General features: G+C 51.4%; 1 protein-coding gene and 1 long non-coding RNA gene across 9 annotated transcripts in view; one reads left to right on the top strand and one right to left on the bottom strand.

Annotated features, from left to right (window-relative positions):
* TMEM51 (transmembrane protein 51) overlaps positions 1 to 11,827 on the bottom strand; it is a 55,322-nt gene extending 43,495 nt beyond the window's left edge. For 3 of the 8 annotated variants that reach the window (XM_086715740.1, XM_086715741.1, XM_025912364.2), the window contains exon 1: positions 11,520 to 11,827. The gene's annotated coding sequence lies outside the window, so the exon portion shown is untranslated. Of the gene's footprint in view, positions 1 to 4,814; positions 4,861 to 10,322; positions 10,525 to 11,519 lie in introns of those variants that run through there. The other 5 variants (XM_086715743.1, XM_086715747.1, XM_086715742.1 and 2 more) reach the window with 3 other exon arrangements.
* On the top strand, positions 7,895 to 10,990 carry LOC147577795 (uncharacterized). Its single transcript, XR_015254494.1, has 3 exons — positions 7,895 to 8,383; positions 10,398 to 10,528; positions 10,809 to 10,990. It is a non-coding gene; the product is annotated as an uncharacterized LOC147577795 (long non-coding RNA).
* Positions 11,828 to 16,859: the final 5,032 nt, after the last annotated feature.

Here is a 16,859-nt window from a genome sequence, read left to right as displayed (position 1 = left end):
GTCTGAGATGAGCGGGAGGTTTACATTTTTCCATTGGCTATCCCTTTTACGGCGTTTGAGGTTGTTTGTTTTTTTTTTTTTTTTTACATTTTTACTGTGTGTAAAAATTTTTTTCTAATCAGTGAATTTTCTAATTGAAAAGAGCCAGTAAAAAGTTCTTTAAGAACTAGACACAACCCGTTGTGACTGCCATTTCTGTGACACGGGGCAGGGACAGATCACCATGGGGGAGAGGTCAACTTACTTCCTGGCAGAGGAGGACCCACGTGGGAGGGGGGAAAGGCAAAACATCACTCAAGGAGGGGTGACACTGTTTTTCCTGTTTCTCCTTCAACACAGGTCATTATAGTTCCAGATTGAGGGATTATTCATATTTCATTAGGTCCCTACCCAGTGGGGTGCTGGCAGTAGGAACTGGGAAGAACCTTCTTCTGGAAGTTCAAGGGCTGTGCACTCAGCCCCATCAGCTCTGCACCAGGCAGGGGGTGATGAAGATGTGTAAATGCTAGAACAAAGCTGGAACGTGGAGGGAGACATAGAGTGGAGGCTAAACGGCCTCCTACCACAAACCCCCTCCACATACAAAAAGAGTAGATCCCTGCTGATCAGATCGAAGCACATGTAATCACCTTTTCTGAGGGTCGTCTGTAAAGGGGCAGCCAGAGCCCATATTTTGCTCGGCTGTGCTGGGGACCACGGGAGGCAACGTGTGTGAAGCTCTTGCCTCTGTGAGAGGCACACAGTAGGAACTCGGCAAGAGTCTGCTACTCTCTTCCACCCTCCCCTCCCTGGGTCCTCAGCATGAAACTTTTAAGTTTGGCCACTTCATCTAAAGATCCACTCACCAGACACAGTGGGCAACCCCACTCCTTGGTATTTGCGCGACAGAAATGAAAAACGTACGTGCACAGTAAAACCTGTGCGAGAACGTTTATAGCGGCCTTAGTCATCACCACCCCAAACTGGAAACAATCCAGATATTGTTCAGCCGGTGAGGGGATAAACAGACAAACATTTGCTACATCCGTAGGATGGGGTAACTCAACGTGGAGGAACCTCAAAGCACGACACTCCATAAAAGAAGCCGGACTCCAAAGGCGTCACAATCTGATTCTATTTGTTTCTTAGATTTTTTTTCAAAGTTTTATCTATCTATCTATTTCTCTTGAGAGAGACAGAGAGTGAAAGTGGGGGAGGGGCAGAGAGAGGGGGACACAGGATCCGAAGTGGGCTCTATGCTGACAGCAGGGAACCCACGTGGGGCTCGAACCCACAAACCGCGGGATCATGACCTGAGCAGAAGTCAGACGCTTAACAGACTGAGCCACCCAGGCGCCCCTCTCCTCTTCAGGGCACTAATCCCATCACGATAGACCTACTCTCAAGACCTCAACTAACAGCTAAGTATCTCCCAGGGCCCCGTCTCCTAATACCGCCACACCGGGAGTAGGGCTTCAACCTGTGAATTTGGGGGGGGGGGGCAGAAACACAGCCTGGAACCGGTTGTTTTCCCCGCTGCAGAGGAGAGAGCCGCTGGGTGTCCACAAGGCAGCTGTCGCAGCTTTTGAAGTCTGGGAAGCAGGAAGCAGACGCTCAAGGTTGAAATCATCCAAGACCCGCCTGGGCTAGGGGCCGGTCGGCACCAGCCCTCTGCAATTCACCAACATCTCACCTCGTAGGAACCCTCGGGGAACCCACTGCAACCCTAGGAGATTGTTTTTTTTAAAAAGAAAACATTTTTTCTCTTATTAGAAAAACGATGCTTCTTTAGTGAGCCAACATTAATAAATCTAGATTAGCAGAAAGGAAATCAACATCACCAGTGACCCCACCATCCGTACCGACAGATAGTATCTAGGATGCTGTTCAGACTTTGTGTGTTTTGTAGGCAAACATAGCTTTTTCTTTTTCTTTTTTGTCTTTTGACAAAAATGAGATCTGGCTGCAACAGGGCTTGGTGACCTAACTTTTTTTTTTTTTTTTTTTGTAACGTTTATTTATTATTGAGAGACAGGGTGTGAACAGGAAAGGGGCAGAGAGAAAGGGAGACACAGAACCGGAAGCAGACCCCAGGCTCCGAGCTGTCAGCACAGAGCCCGACGCGGGGCTCAAACTCACAAACCGCAAGATCATGACCTGAGCCAAAGTCGGACGCTCAACCGACTGAGCCACCCAGGTGCCCCAACTTTTAAAATGTTGGTAAATAACGGACAATTTTGCACATCATCAGTATTCATCTAAACCATAACTTTTAGTGGTTGAGGAATATTCCAGAACATGGAGGACTCATAATTTACATAACCAACCAATCTCCTATTGCCAGACACATCGCTGGTTTCTAATTTTATTGCTATTTTTCAAAATAACAGTATTAGGGTGACTGGGCAGCTCCGCAGGTTAAGTGTCTGTCTCTTGATTTCGGCCCAGGTCATGATCTCGAGGTTCATGGGTTCAAGCCCCACATCGGGCTCTGTGCTGACAGCGTGGAGCCTGCTTGGGATTCTCTCTCTCCTTTGCTCTGTGCCCCTCCCCCGCTCACGCTCCTCTGTCTCTGTCTCTCTAGAAAGTAAATACACTTAAAAGAAAATCAGTATTGAAACGAACTCCTTAAACAGTCATGTTTCCTCTGAATAAAATCCTAGTATTGAAACTGCTGGGTTTTTTTAAGGCTTTGACACACATTTCAGACAGTCCTCATGCCCACCATGAGCTCGGGAAAGATTAGCATTCTTTTTTTAAGCTAAAATTTTGAAGCGTTCAAAACATTTCAACTTTCATATGTGAAAGATAGTATTGTTTTAAGTGGTATTTTCTTTACTACAATGGGGTTGACTGTTGTTTTTTTTGTTGTTTTTTTCCACGTGCTTATGAGCCAAGGGCACTTTTCCTCCTCCCCCTCCTCCCCCCTCCCCTCCTCCTCCTCACTCTTCTCCTCCCCCTCTTCCTCCTTCTCATTGTTCTTCTCATTCTCCCCCTCCTCTTCCTCTCCCTCCCCCTCCCCCTCCCCCTCCTCCTTCTCCTCCCCCTTCCTCCTCCTCCTCCTTCATTTTCATGCTCTCACCTGCTGTGCTGACAACTATATCACAGCACGTATGAAACTTTCTTGCCATAAACCCATTTTGCTAGTAGTAATGTGAATTTCTTAGTTTTGTGATATACACCATGTTATGTAAGATACTAACAGCAGGGGAAGCCGAGTGAGGATATAGGAAATAGGAACATAGGAATGTAGGGAAACTAGGATATAGGAAAACTGTACTATTTTTGTGAGTTTTTTTTATAAATCTAAAATTATTCCAAAATAAGGGGCCCTGGGTGGCTCAGTTGGTTCAGCGTCAGACTTTGGCTCAGGTCATGATCGTGTGGTCTGTGAGTTTGAGCTCTGCTTTGGGCTCTGTGGGTTCTGTGTCTCCCTCTCTCTCTGTCCCTCCCCTGCTCATGCTCTGTCTTTCTCTCTCTCTCTCAAAAATAAATAAACATTAAAAAAATTTAAAAAAACCCTAACTTTAAAATAAAATGAAATAAAGTAATTCCCAAATAAAGAGAGTTTGAGTTTTTTGTTTTTGTTTTTTGAGGAGTTTTGTTCTTGGACAGAGGATGATCTAGGCAGAAAAGCAGAAGGAATAGAAAGAGAAAACCCATCGAAGTTCATGGGTGGGGGTGTAGGAGGAAGGTGGAGATAGGAAGTGGGAAGTGGTTCTAGTTCCTTACTGCCCATCTGTTGGTGGGGGGGAGGGTTGGGGAAGCGGCAACAGGTCTGGCAAGGTAAACTGAGTCTGAACGCTAAGGAGTCCAGTACTTAAAAGAGTACAGTCTTTAGAGCTTTGAAAGGTAAGGGGCTTAGCCTGCTCTTGGTCCTACAGGAAGTGAGGGGCTGATAAAGATTTTAGTTATGTGAGTATATGATTATTGGTTTGTTATTTCATTGATTTGTGTCCTAGTTTACAGTCTCCTCATTCCTCCCCAATAAGGAGTAAGCTCCAGGAGAGCAGGGACCATGTCTCCCTAATGGACCATGTTCTGTCCAAATCCAGAATCCCTGGCCTGTAGAAAGAACGCAATAAATATCAGTCAGATGAATGAGTCTCGCTTCCAAAATGACTTTTAGAGGGATCTGCGTGAGAATTCTCAATTCTAAGAATTGAGGTGGCTAGGTAAGCAGTGGTTTCCAGCTTGCTGTTTCATTTTGTTTTCAAAGGCAGAGAACTTTTTTAAAGGAATCTTTCATACCCCTGATATCTGGAACATGAGTAAGCGGCTTCCTTCCAGCTGGCCCCGCCTCCCACCACTCAGCTCTATCCCTGACTGTTTCTGGGACCCGTCCAAAGAATTCCAAGTTCCCCGGGATCACAGCATAAAAAGCAGTGGACCGTTACAGCATATAGACAAATTAACTCACAATGGATTGAAGACTTGAATGTAAGACCTGAATCCACAAAACTCCTAGGAGAAAACGGAAGCAGTAAGCTCCCTGACGTTGGTTTAAGCGACGTCTTTTTGGATCTGACTCCAAAGGCAGAGAAAACAAAAGCAAAAAGAAACAATTGGCATATGGCAAACCGAAAGCTTTCGCACGGCGCGGAAAACCATCAACAAAACGAAAAGAAAACCTCCTGAATGGGAGACGACATTTGCAAACCATCTATCTGAATGGAGGTGAATATCCAAAATAGATAAAGAGCCCATACAGCTCAATAACAAAAGAAACCCACAACGAATCTGATGAACAAATGAGCAGCAGATCCAAGACCCTTTTCCAAAGAAGACATCCAGATGGCCAACAGACACATGAAAAGAAGCTCAACATCACTCACCATCAGGAAATGTGAACCAAAACCGCCACGAGGTATCATCTCACATCTGTCAGAACGGCCGTCATCAAAAAGACTGGAAATAATAAGCGCGGGCAAGGATGTGGAGGAAAAAGGGAATCCTTGCGCACCGCTGGTGGGAACGTCAGTTGGTGCGGCCGCTGTGGAAGACAGGACGGAGGTTCCCCAAAAATGAAACCTAGAACTACCCTACGATCGAGCAATTTCACTACCGGGTATTTTATACAAAGAAAACAGCACTGGGACGCCTGGGTGGCGCAGTCGGTTGAGCGTCCGACTTCAGCCAGGTCACGATCTCGCGGTCCGTGAGTTCGAGCCCCGCGTCGGGCTCTGGGCTGACGGCTCGGAGCCTGGAGCCTGTTTCCGATTCTGTGTCTCCCTCTCTCTCTGCCCCTCCCCCGTTCATGCTCTGTCTCTCTCTGTCCCAAAAATAAATAAACGTTCAAAAAAAAGAAAATTAAAAAAAAAAAAAAAGAAAGAAAACAGCACTAATTTGAAAACATACATGCACCCATATGTTCACTGCAGTATTATTCGCAACAGCCAAGACACGGAAACAACCTAAGGGTCCATCCGTGGGTGGGTAGATAGAGAAGATGGGATGCATATATTCATTTATATGTATGTATGTATTTTATGTACATATATTCATTGATACATATAAATGAATACTACTCGGCCCTAAGAAAGAATGAAACCTTGCCATTCCCAACAACACGTGTCCACCTCGAGAGTATTAGGCAAAGTGAAATAAGTTAGAGAAAGACAAATACCACCTGATTTCACAAATGTGTGGAATCTAAAAAACAAAACAAAGAAAACAAAACAAACCCCAGGCTCATGGATACAGAGACCAGAGCGGTGGTGGCTCAGGGGAGAGAGCAGTCAGGTGGGGGAAGTTTGTACTTCCCGTAAAATCAAGAAGGTCACAAAATAAATAAGTCACCGGGGGTGTAACGTACAGCATGGGGAATACAGTCAATAACACTGTAGGAACTTCGGCAGGTGGCAGATGGTAATTTGGCTGTGTTGATCATTTTGTGACACACACAAAGGTCAAATCACTGTGTCCTATACCTGCAACTCGTATAATGTTGTATGTTAACTGTACCTCAATTAAAAAAGAAACCCGATGGACGGCAGCATCTCTGCCCAAGGTTCTGACCACGCAGCTGGAAATATATTTATCTGGTGACTCGGTGCGTGTCCACATACTGTCACCTGACGTGACGGTCTTACTAAAGAATACTTCTCAGGACAGGGGATGCACTTTCTTTTCTAGTCTGCTTTCTTCTATTTCACTTTTAGAAAGCCAGTGGAAAACTATGTAACTGATCTTAGTTATTTTTTATTTTTTCATTAAAAAAATTTATTTTTCATGTTTATTGACTTTTGAGAGAGAGAGACAGAGTGCAAGCGAGAGAGGGGCAGAGAGAGAAGGAGACACAGAATCCGAAGCAGGCTCCAGGCTCCGAGCGGTCAGCACAGAGCCTGACGCGGGGCTCCCACGTGTGGACCTTGAGATCATGACCTGAGCCAAAGCCAGAAGCTCAACCGACCGAGCCACCCAGGCACGCCTACGTAACTGATTTTAAACCCCACTTAGTTGCCGCCCGCAGTCTGTAGGCATTAGCCTAAGGGATCTCCCGGATCATTTCTAGTATTGGCAAAGCTGTGATCCTGTTAAGAGTCCGAGAGATGCCGGGAGAACCAGTCCCAAAGGTGAAGTGGCCAACCTGGGTCACCTGACTGGGTACCAAATTCTCTGCTCATGTTTGCCATTGAAATACTTGCTGTCCAAGAGGCAGGCAAACCAAATACAGTCTTGATTTTCCCAGGGACCCGCACTTGCCACCCCAGGGCCTAATCCTGGGGAAGATTCAGGGCAAGGGGTGGTAAGAGCGGGTGAGAGTACCTGGCTGGGTTAAAACCGAACACAGCAAAAAAAAAAAAAAAAAAAAAAAAAAAAAAAAAAAAAATCACAGGAAAGAGGAAACAAAGCTTTCACTTTCCCCCCTATAATCTTTGGATCACACCCATCCCACCCGGATGGCTAACCTCCTCCATTTCTAAGAGGCTCCCTAAGAAGAGATTTTTGCTTTCGATTTTGTAAACAGAGCCCTTTCCCAAACACCTTGGCGGTGCAGAGACATGGCCCCCTGAAATCCCACGGTGGTGGAGAAGTTGCATAGCGTTACAAGATTTTGGTTGCTGGAGTGTTCTGACAGAGCCACACAAGGCTGACCTCCTGAGTACCTTCCAGCCACCAGATAGCAGAAGCATGGGAGACGGGCGGGTTAGAACCGGTGTGGAAAAACTCTCACTGGGGAAAATACCTGTCATGATGATGAACTGAAAAGCCAGGATATTAAATAGCAGAGCAAGCAGGCAAGCAAACAAAAAATCTGCATGAACACCGAAATATCAACAGTGGTTGCCAGCATATGGCGAGGTTTTCCGTCCAGGTTTTCTACCAGGGGCATGCACTTCCCTTGCACTCCGGGGGAGAAAACAACTTTAAAAAGCCTGTCCATCCAGCGGTACCTTCTAGGGAACTTTTAGAGGGGCAGCAAAAAGCTTCATCACTGGCTTACCCCCTGGCGTTACCATCGGGTTTGAAATTGTCAAGGTATCTACTTGAAATTGTCAAGGTATCGACTCCTTGTTATGCATCCCCCTCCCCCGTCTTCCAGGGCCCTCAGCATTTGCTCGTCCTAGACAGGTCATGGTGGTGGCCTCCAAGAACACCTGCCAGGGCGGAGCAGAGAGAGAAAGCGGCTTCTGGAGACGGGCTCCTCTGACTTTACTGTCTTGTTTTTGTTTGTTTGTTTTGTTTTGTTTTTCAAGAACCATCCTGGAAATCATATGGGCCCAAATCAGGAAACTTGGGTCATAGTCCTAGCTCTGAACTCAAGCAAGCACCTTCCCTTCCCTGGGTCTCAGTTTCCCCACTTGTAAAAGAAACAGACTAGACTTTCTGACGGCTGAAGTCCCCTCTGGCTCCGATATTCTAAGAGCCAGGCATTCAGGTTTAAGGGCTGCACAGGCTGATAAATCTAGGGCAAGAGAGAATAAGGGGACTGTTGGCAGCTCAGCCCAAGTAAACAACTCTGGATGGAAGGCAGGGCCAATCGGCCTCTGGAGATAAGGGTTGGGACTGAGGGGAGGGAGGAGTCAAGAATCAGTCTGAGGCCACAGCTAGTGGGAGAGCTCAGCACGGCCCCTGGGAGGGCTGCCTCTGGCCAGGGTCTTGGGGCAGTCTGGGCTGAAACGGGGAAACCCGAACAAGCAACCCGTTTCTTTGGGGAGCCAGAGCTCCCAGGAGAGGCAGCCAGTGTGCCAAGGGCTCGATCCAAGAGAAGGAGAACAAAAACTGTTAACAGGCCAAGCGGGCCACCTGTCCAGGCTGGGGAGAAGCGAGACTCTATATGAAGCAAGACAGAGATCCTGAGAAACCACCAAACCTGTGCTAAACTGGGCTCTAAAACAAGTCTCTGACCTGATTGTGGTCAGACCTCCTGGGAGAACGCAGAGGACCCTAGAGTGGTCAGGTGGGTTTCCGTCCCAGTTCTGCTGCTGCGTGCCCTTCCCCTCTCTGAGTTTTTTTTTTTTTTTTTAAGTCTTTTATTATTTATTTTGAGAGAGAGCAAGAGAGACAGCAAGAGAGAGAGCGAGCATGCACGGGAGAGAGAAATGGAGAGAGAGAGAGAATCCCAAGCAGCATGGAGCCCAATGTGGGGCTCGAACTCACAAACTGAACTGTGAGATCACGACCTGAGCCGAAATCAAGAGTTGGACTCTTAACTGACTGAGCCCCCCAGGCATTCCTCCCCACTCTGAGTTTTACTCATCAAATGAGCGTGGTCCCCTGCACCCAAGACATTCTAGGGTCCTCCTGTGGCAGGTGAAAGACAGTGTGGTCCCTCTCCAAGCAAAGGGTAACTTCCATCCAACACGGAAGGTTCTCTTACAGCTGCCAGTGGCAAGAATGACCCATCCAAGCTTCACAACCAAAGTGAAAGCAAAAGCCCGGAGCCAGAAGCAGACCCTTCACCACATTCTGGAACTTTCCTAGCGCTTAGGGAGAAAACTCTGCTCGGTCCCTGGAATTCCACCTTAATTTGGAGCCCCGGGGAAGAGAGGCCCAGAGCCAAAGCCCTTCATGCTTCAGCCTTGTCCAGCCCTGGGGCTCTGCAGGGTTTTACTGCCAGGCCCACGGAGGGAGAGAACATTTACCAGAACCATGACCCGAAAAACAGGAGCCCTGAAAGAGGCAGGTTGCCCAGGAGACGGGCTCCTGGCTCAGCCTCCAGCTTTCCATTCTTCACACAGAAGCTCCTGGGTCCTGTGCCTCCTGGAGCCAGGGAGCGGGGAGCCATAGGTGGGGGGAGGGGGGGAGGAGGGGCGCTTGGAACCTGCCAAGGTCCCGGGCACTCGCCCGCTCTCTCTGGTAGAAGACAGGCTGGCAGCTTGGACCCCACACCAAATCCACAAACGTCACCCTTGACCAGTGGGCACGTGTTAAGACCGCGTGTTAATCTCCGCCTCCTGTGTGGGTCTCCACTCCACACCCCCTGCTTCATTCCCACTGCCCCCGGCCTAGAGGTCCGCCTCCTCCCACGCCCTGCCCCCAGCAGCCTTCCCCAGACTCTCATGTGACTTCACACAGCCAGAGTTATCTTGCTCACATGTCAACAGGATCGAATGACTCCCTTGCGTCTTTCTTGTTCAGTGATCCATACCGAGCACCTAGAACAGCGCCTGGGCCATGGAAGGCACTCTGTCACCATCTGTTGAATGACTCCAAGGCGCTCACATGAGAAAGTCCCATCTGTAACGACCAGCCCCCTGCCTATTCAGTCTAGCTCATTCCAGCCGCTCCGTTCCCTTCGCTTTCTCCACCTTCCCACAAACCTGCCTGCCACTGCCTGAGGACACCCCTCCAGGCCCAGCACACCCCATTACCTCCACACCTCTGGGCCTCTGCTTATGCTGTTCCATCTACCCAGACACCCTTCCTCCCTCTCCCTGGGGGACTGATACACTGTTCAATATTCCAACATTCGTTTTTTAGCAGGACCTCCTCAGCCTGAGTTATTTTCTGTCTCTTGTTCTCCTCTAAGCCCTGTGACATAATTTCCTACAGAATACTTGCTAGGGGCTAGGCATGAAGGTCCCACTTAGGAGGGCATCATTCCCAGAGTACAGATGAAGAAACCGAGGCTCGGTGAGGCAGGTCACACACAGTGAGCCAGTGCTGGGGCCTGACTGTATCACCGCCTCCCAGCAATGCTTGTCATTTACCAGTCACGAGGCTGGGAGCTTTTAAGGCCCCTGGGCCCTGCATCCCTGGGGCAGGCCTGGCCCTGGCACAGCTCCCAGGAGGTCCCAATCACCCAACCCCTGGACAGAACCTCCTGAGGAGCAGATACACCGCCAGCCTCCTCCCCTTCCTCTCTCTTCTGCCTTTTTTCCCAGGCTGGGCAGTACCTCTGGCAGGCTGCAGAGGAAGTGTTTGGAGGGAAAGGGGCTCCTTCCCAATTCCCCGTTTTCCTATAAACTTAGGTCGAGATCCTCGTGTGACAAGTCTCCAAAGCGCAAAAGCCGTTCACAGGTCCCAGAGCCGACCTTTCAACTAGAGAAGCTATGCTCCAAACAAACCACGCAGAACGAAAACCAAAATCCAGCCCTACAGGGTAACCCCTCTCCAGTGGCACTTCTGGGCTGACCCCGGCCCCGGCCCCGCCCCCGCCGCCGCGGCCCCGCCCACCCAGGCCCCGCCCCCGCCGCTCCCGCGGAGCCTGGGTTCCCAGGGCCCGGACCACCCGCGCGGCTTGGAGGGATCTGGCCGGGGGCCACCCAAGCTCAACCGAGAGTGCACAGGTGCCGCACGGCAGCGACCGGCCGGGGAACCGTAAGGACATCCAGGTTCCCTGTCCCCCCACCCCTCGGTTACGGAAAGCTTGCTTTCTCTAGGTGACCATCCCTGTCAACCAGACTTGGCGCTCCCAGGCCACACGTCTCCCGTCAGAAAGCAGACAAAAGATCTGGGTTGGACGGCAGGCAAGTACCTGCTGTGTGCCAGGCACGAGTGCCCCCGCCTCATCCCAGGGGGCAGTCATGCGCATTGAACAGCGAAGAAACTGAGTTTCACCCCACTTTGCTCGCGCCCGGTTTCTCACCGTTTGTTTGTTTGTTTTTTTTTTTTTTCTAGTACGTGAAACACACACTCCAATCGAAATCCCTGAAAAGCCTCGATTTCCACAAAAGTTAGGGATGGGAGAAGGGGGGTCCATCGCGCAGCGCCAGGGTGGTTTCCGGGGACTTCCTGGGAAGCTCGGCTCTAAGCACGGGTGGAAGGTGCCTCTTGGGGGAGGCCAAGGGTTCGAAACCCGCCAGGCGGAGGGCACCTGTCCCCGCCCACGGGGAGCCCCGGAGGCCGGGCGCCTTCCCCCGGCCGAGGCCAGCGCGATGCCGGGAGGCGGGGGGTCCCGCACCGCTGGGGCGCGGCTCCGGCGACTGCGGGTTCCGAGTCCTCCCGGCCGCAGACCCGGGACAGGAAGCTCCCGGACGGACGGACGGACAGACAGACCCAGCCTGCCCTCGACTCCCTCCCCGGCCGGGCGGGGAGCCAACACTCACTCCGCCGGGCGCCGCGGAGCGGAAGGCGCGGCGGCGCAGACTCACCCGGGCGGCTGCGGGGCCAGCTCGGTCACGGTCGCACTACCGGGGACCGGGGGCTCCACGACCCCGTCCCCTCGGGCTGCCTCTTCCGGGGCGCTGTGATCCCAGGGCTCGGGGAGTCCCGACCCAGCGAGGCGGTGGCGGAGAGGGCGCACCGCCCGCGCCGGGACCGGGATGGGGACGCAGGAAGCGCAGCCTCGAGGCGCCGGCGTGCAGGAGGGAGGGACGGCGAGAGGCCGAGGGCGGCGCCGGCACCGAGCGGCCTCGGGCCTGGAGAGGCACCGCCCACCGGTCGACCCTCCCGCCCTGCCCTCCGCACCACCCCCGGGCCGGCGGCACCCACGTCCTCGGGTGGGCTGGGGGAGTGCCGGGCGGGGACGCTAGGCCAAGTCCTCCCCCGCCCCCTGCCGCTAGGAGTTGGCGAAGCAGGGGTGGGGGGAGGGAGCAGGGTCCAGACATCCCCAACCCCGGGCCGCGGAATGGGACGTGGGGGTGGGAGGGGGGGAGGGTGACTCGGGCCGGGAGTCCAGGTTAGTTAAGGGTTAAGTAGAGCTGGGAGACTCCCCCGCCCCGGAGGCTGGTACGGCCCTGCGGACCCGCCTGCCGCGCCTCCACCTGGCGGGACGCTCACCTGGCCGCCCGGTGCGCCGGCCTCTACCCCCACTTCCTGGGGAGGCTACCGCCTCCCTCTCCACCCTAGGGCGTGTTCGGGGCGCCGGGGCCCGCCCGCACCGCCCTGGGCCGGTGGTTTGCGAGGTGACTGATGGGTGGAGTCGGGGAAGAAGGAAGCAGGTTTTTAAAAAGCGAGTCGGCTCCTGCCCTCCGCCCGGTCGCCCACCCCTCCCCGGTCCCCTGAGCACCCCCTGCGGGTTCCCGGTGGCCCGGCCCCGGGTGGAGCCCCTTCGGGGAGCCCGCGCCTGCTTACGGGATGCGGGCGCCCTGGCCGGAGAATTTCGCCTGCCCGGTGCTCATTCCCAGCTTTCCGGGGAACTTTCCCGGTGGAACACGGGCTGTCGTCGTCCTGACCACCGGGATGCGGGCGGCGGCGCACCTCTGTTTAGCGCCTCAGAACCGCTGCCTGAGACCTGGCTCTGGGGAGGGTAAGCCCGAGCTGGCGAGGGCGCCTCTGCCCCCCGCACCTGGAGGTTTGCCCTGGAACCTGTGCGGCGCCCAAATTGATCTCAGCCAGACCGCAAAAGAAGCTGGATTCTGAACACAGGGGGAGAAGGGAAGCCGCCTCCTCTCCCAATCTCAGGTTGTTTGAATTCCAAGAGAGGACAGGCCGGGGTCCCCTTCTCGGTCCAGTTCTTTGAAGTTCAAACCCTGAGAAAAGCCAATAGGCAGCTGGCCAGGTATCAGAGACTATCCCTGAGGACAGAAGGCGCCTCCTATTGGGAATCGGCTGTGTCCGGGATGAAATTAGACACCCTGGTGGAATCGCAATGGAGTTCACTTCCAAACTGCCAAGTTCATGGGTCAGCATCATCCGAACGTGTGTATACCTATGTTGTCCCATGTGGGTATTTTTTTTTTCCCGTTGTTGCCTTTTAACTTGAACAGTCGCCGTCTAACAGGACCCTCGTGTCCACAAATAGGCATATTTGGGGCTGTCTTGTGATTTGGGGGTGAGGAAAGCATTTAGGGAAACAGTGATGCGTCTCCATGAGTATGACAGTAACATCTCTCACATCCTCACAATGGACCTGTTGCCAGGCAGCTACTCACTGCCCAGCCCACTTAATCCTTGTAACAACCTCAGGGATACTTTTGGGTTACACCCATTTTATAGAAGAGAAAGCTGAGGCTCTGAAAGGTGAGGTCATCAATTGCCCAAGGCCACACAGCTGGGAAGTATCAGGAGTTAGATCCCAGCTCGTGGGCTCCAAGGCCCGCGCTCTCCCTGCTTTGGGAGAACTCCTTGTCACTGTGCACACACTCTCCCCCTTGAGACAAGGTTCCCTGCTTCTCCTGTCTGTCCTTCAGGAAAAGAAGTCGCTTCTGTCTCACTCTGCACCGTGGCATAACTCTTTACAAAGTCTGCCTCCTGCTCTCCTTGAGGATAGGGACCGCTGTGTCCCGCCCACTTCTCCTGGCCCTCGGCAGGTGCTTAATTAATTTTTGGGGGGGATGAATGAGAGCCCCAAATAGTCACATTATTTTATTGAATGGGGAGAACTCTCTGTGTAGGCAGGTGCCTGTGCTGACAAGCTCACATCGGAGAGCTGTATATTCCATCACCAAGTTTAGACTGTGAATTTGGGAAACTTCCAGTCTCCAAATGGTTGATGGGAAACAGTCCCACTTTCAGATAAGACCCAGAATCTGGCTTTCATTTCACTCTGCAAGACCGACTTTGGAGAGGCCTGGACTGGGGAAGATCATTTCGGAGAGCGGCTGCAGCTCCGACCTGCAGGCAAAGGGCGTCCGTACTTTTCCACGCCTGGATCCTACTCCAGAGCCACCCAGCTCTGCTGCAAACCTAACCGGGCAGGTCTATCTCAGCAAATCATCCTCAGAGTGTTCCTTTTAGGCAGCTCACCCTGGCTAATCTGGGGAGAGGCTGGAGAAATTCCCATCCAAAACAGAGCCACAGGCAAAACTAGAAACTGTCAAACTTGTTGGGTTTTTTGTTTTTTGTTTTTTTTTGCCACGTCTCTCCTTGTCATCCTACCCTTCGCGGCCCTTTCCCTCTACACGGTGAGTTTCTCTGATTCTTCTCTGGTTCGCTGGGTCTTATTGAGGAGCCAGACTTGACTGACAAGGGCCCAAGATATGTCCTTGGGGAAAGAGCCAAAGAAGTAAATCTCGAACGGTGGAAATTCTGTTAGCCGTGACCATAGCAGGCAGTGGGGGAAGACGATGATTCCCATTTACTGAGCACTATGTTTCAAGAGTTCTGGAACATTGTATTGTTTAATCCTCAGAACAGCCTTAGAAGGGAAATTCTATTATTTTGGTGTTTCAGGCCAGGCTGAGACTCAGAGAAATTACACACCTCCATCTGCTAACAAGTGGTAGGACCAGGATTCGAACTGATGTATGTGCTTGCTGTTAACCACTAGGCTAGGAATTCCAGGGGACAGGAAGGATCAGGGCTGCCCAAAGACATTCATATTCAAATGTCCATTCGAATGCAGATGTGTTACCTTACATGGTAAAAGGGATTTTGCAGATATGATTCAGTTAGGGCCCTTGACGCGGCGGCGGCGGCGGCGGCGGCGGCGGCGGCGGCGGCGGCGGCGGCGGGGGGGGGGGGGGGGGGGGGATTATTCTGGATCATCCTGGTGGACTGGGTGTCGTCACAGGGGTTCTTAGAAGAGGGAGGCATGAGGGTCAGAGAAAGAGATGTAGTGGTGGAAGCAGAGGGCAGAGCGATGTGTCCTGGGAGGGACTATGAGCCCAGGAATGTGCTAGAAGCTCCTAGAAGGTGGAAAAGTCAGTGATGGATTCTCCCCTGGGCCTTCCAGAAGGAGGACGGCTTTGCTGACACCTTACTTTTAGCCACCGAGACAGAGTTTGGACTTCTGACCTCTAGAATTGTACGATAATAAACTCGTGTTGTTCTGAGCCATGAAGTTTGTGGTGGTTTGTTGCAGAAGCCACAGGAAACCAACAGGTCTTGCAAACTCAGCCATGTAGACAGATGTAGACGCCTACCTTTGTCCACCATCGATCTCTTCTCCTAAGAGGCACCGTGATCCAGCCTGAACCATGAATTTAGGATGAGGCTGGGATTTCATTAGCTCTGTCTTTTCGTTTCTGGGTCCTCTGCTGCTTATGAGTTGTGTGATGCTGGGAAGATATCTTGTCCCCTCTGAACCTCAATTTCCTATCTGTAGAAACAGTGATGCTAAGGGGTGCCTGGGTGGCTCAGTCGGATAAGCATCCTACTTTGGCTCAGATCACGATCTTGCAGTTGAGGAGTTCAAGCCCCGCATCCGGCTCTGTGCTGACAGCTCAGAGCCTGGAGCCGGCTTCAGATTCTGTGTCTCCCTCTCTCTCTCTGCCCCTCCCCTGCTCACACTGTGTCTCTCTATCTCTCTCAAAGGTAAATAAATATTTAAAAAATTTTTTTTTAATTGGTGCTAATAATACCTACTTTGCAGGAACCAGTGCCATCTGAACACGATCACTTGGGGCACCAGCCTGTCCCTTTCCAAACGTCTGGATTCTAAGAGGAGAAGACGCTCCTCTGAGCATTCTCCTGGCAAACATTTCTGCTCTCTCGGGCTGAGTGGGCAAGATGCTAATTTAAAATATTAGACTGTCTCTGGCTGGTGACTAGTCCTCAATCGGTCAGGAAGTGAAGCTGAAAATCTACTTAGAGGAATAGATAACCGCGTAGAACTCACCCAGGTTCTCAAGAACAGGTGTTCAAGGATTTTCATGGCTGACTACTTATAACAGTGAAAAATGGTTACCAACCTGAATGCCACCAGAAGAGAGCTGAATAAATTCTGGTGTGGGCTTGTGCCGGAATGCTATGTGGACGTGAAAAAGAAGGAGAGCTTTCTGACAGAGAAGAGTATCCAACAGGTATCATTAACTGAGAAAGGCAAGGGACTGAACATGATCATGCCACACAAACGGTTTTATTTTTTAAGATGTAGACACATATATTTTACTTATGCCTAGAAAATGCATGGAAGGGGTGCCTGGCTGGCTCAGTTGGTAGAGCAGGTGATCTTGGAGTTGTAAATTCGAGCCCCATGTTGGGTGCCGAGGTTAGTTAATAAATACATATTAAAAAAAAAAAAAAAAGAAAAGAAAATGCATGGGAGGAATGAAACCAAACTCTGGTTACCCTTAGAAATGGAAAAGTGAAAATGTGTGTGTGTGTGTGTGTGTGTGTGTGTGTGTGATGGGGGACATAATTTTTTTCAATAAGAATGTATTAAATTAATAGCATAAACGAAGAAAAAAAAAGGAGGCCAGGACCCTTTGCTCCTGTGCGTTCCCTGCTGCCTCTCTTTTCCTTTAGTCCATTCTGAGCAGGTGACTCCTTCTTCCTACTTACTCTTGATGCGGCTCATTTCTAAACCCTTGAGGGGCTGAGCAATGTCTCCACTGCGTGACTCTTGCCAGAGTCAGCAGCAAATCCCATACGTACGTGTACTTGGAACGTGGCCTTCATCTGGAGCGGTTCACATTAGTCACTGGGAAGGGACGTGTCTTGCGTGCGGGCGTCACCTGTGACATACCGAGCCAGCCTCTCGGAAGCTTGAATCAGGGCTGCATGACGGAGACATTGTGCTCATAGAGTGCACGGTGAAATCGGGTAGTGGGACTGTCGGCTTAAAATTTTTTTTTTTCAACGTTTATTTATTTTTGGGACAGAGAGAG

The sequence above is a fragment of the Puma concolor genome, chromosome C1, assembly GCF_028749965.1.
Source record: "Puma concolor isolate L17-30 chromosome C1, mPumCon1.1.hap2, whole genome shotgun sequence".
NCBI classification, from domain to species: Eukaryota; Metazoa; Chordata; class Mammalia; order Carnivora; family Felidae; genus Puma; species Puma concolor.
The sequence above is the reverse complement of the archived record's forward strand: the minus strand, read 5'-3'. Positions and strand labels throughout refer to the sequence as shown.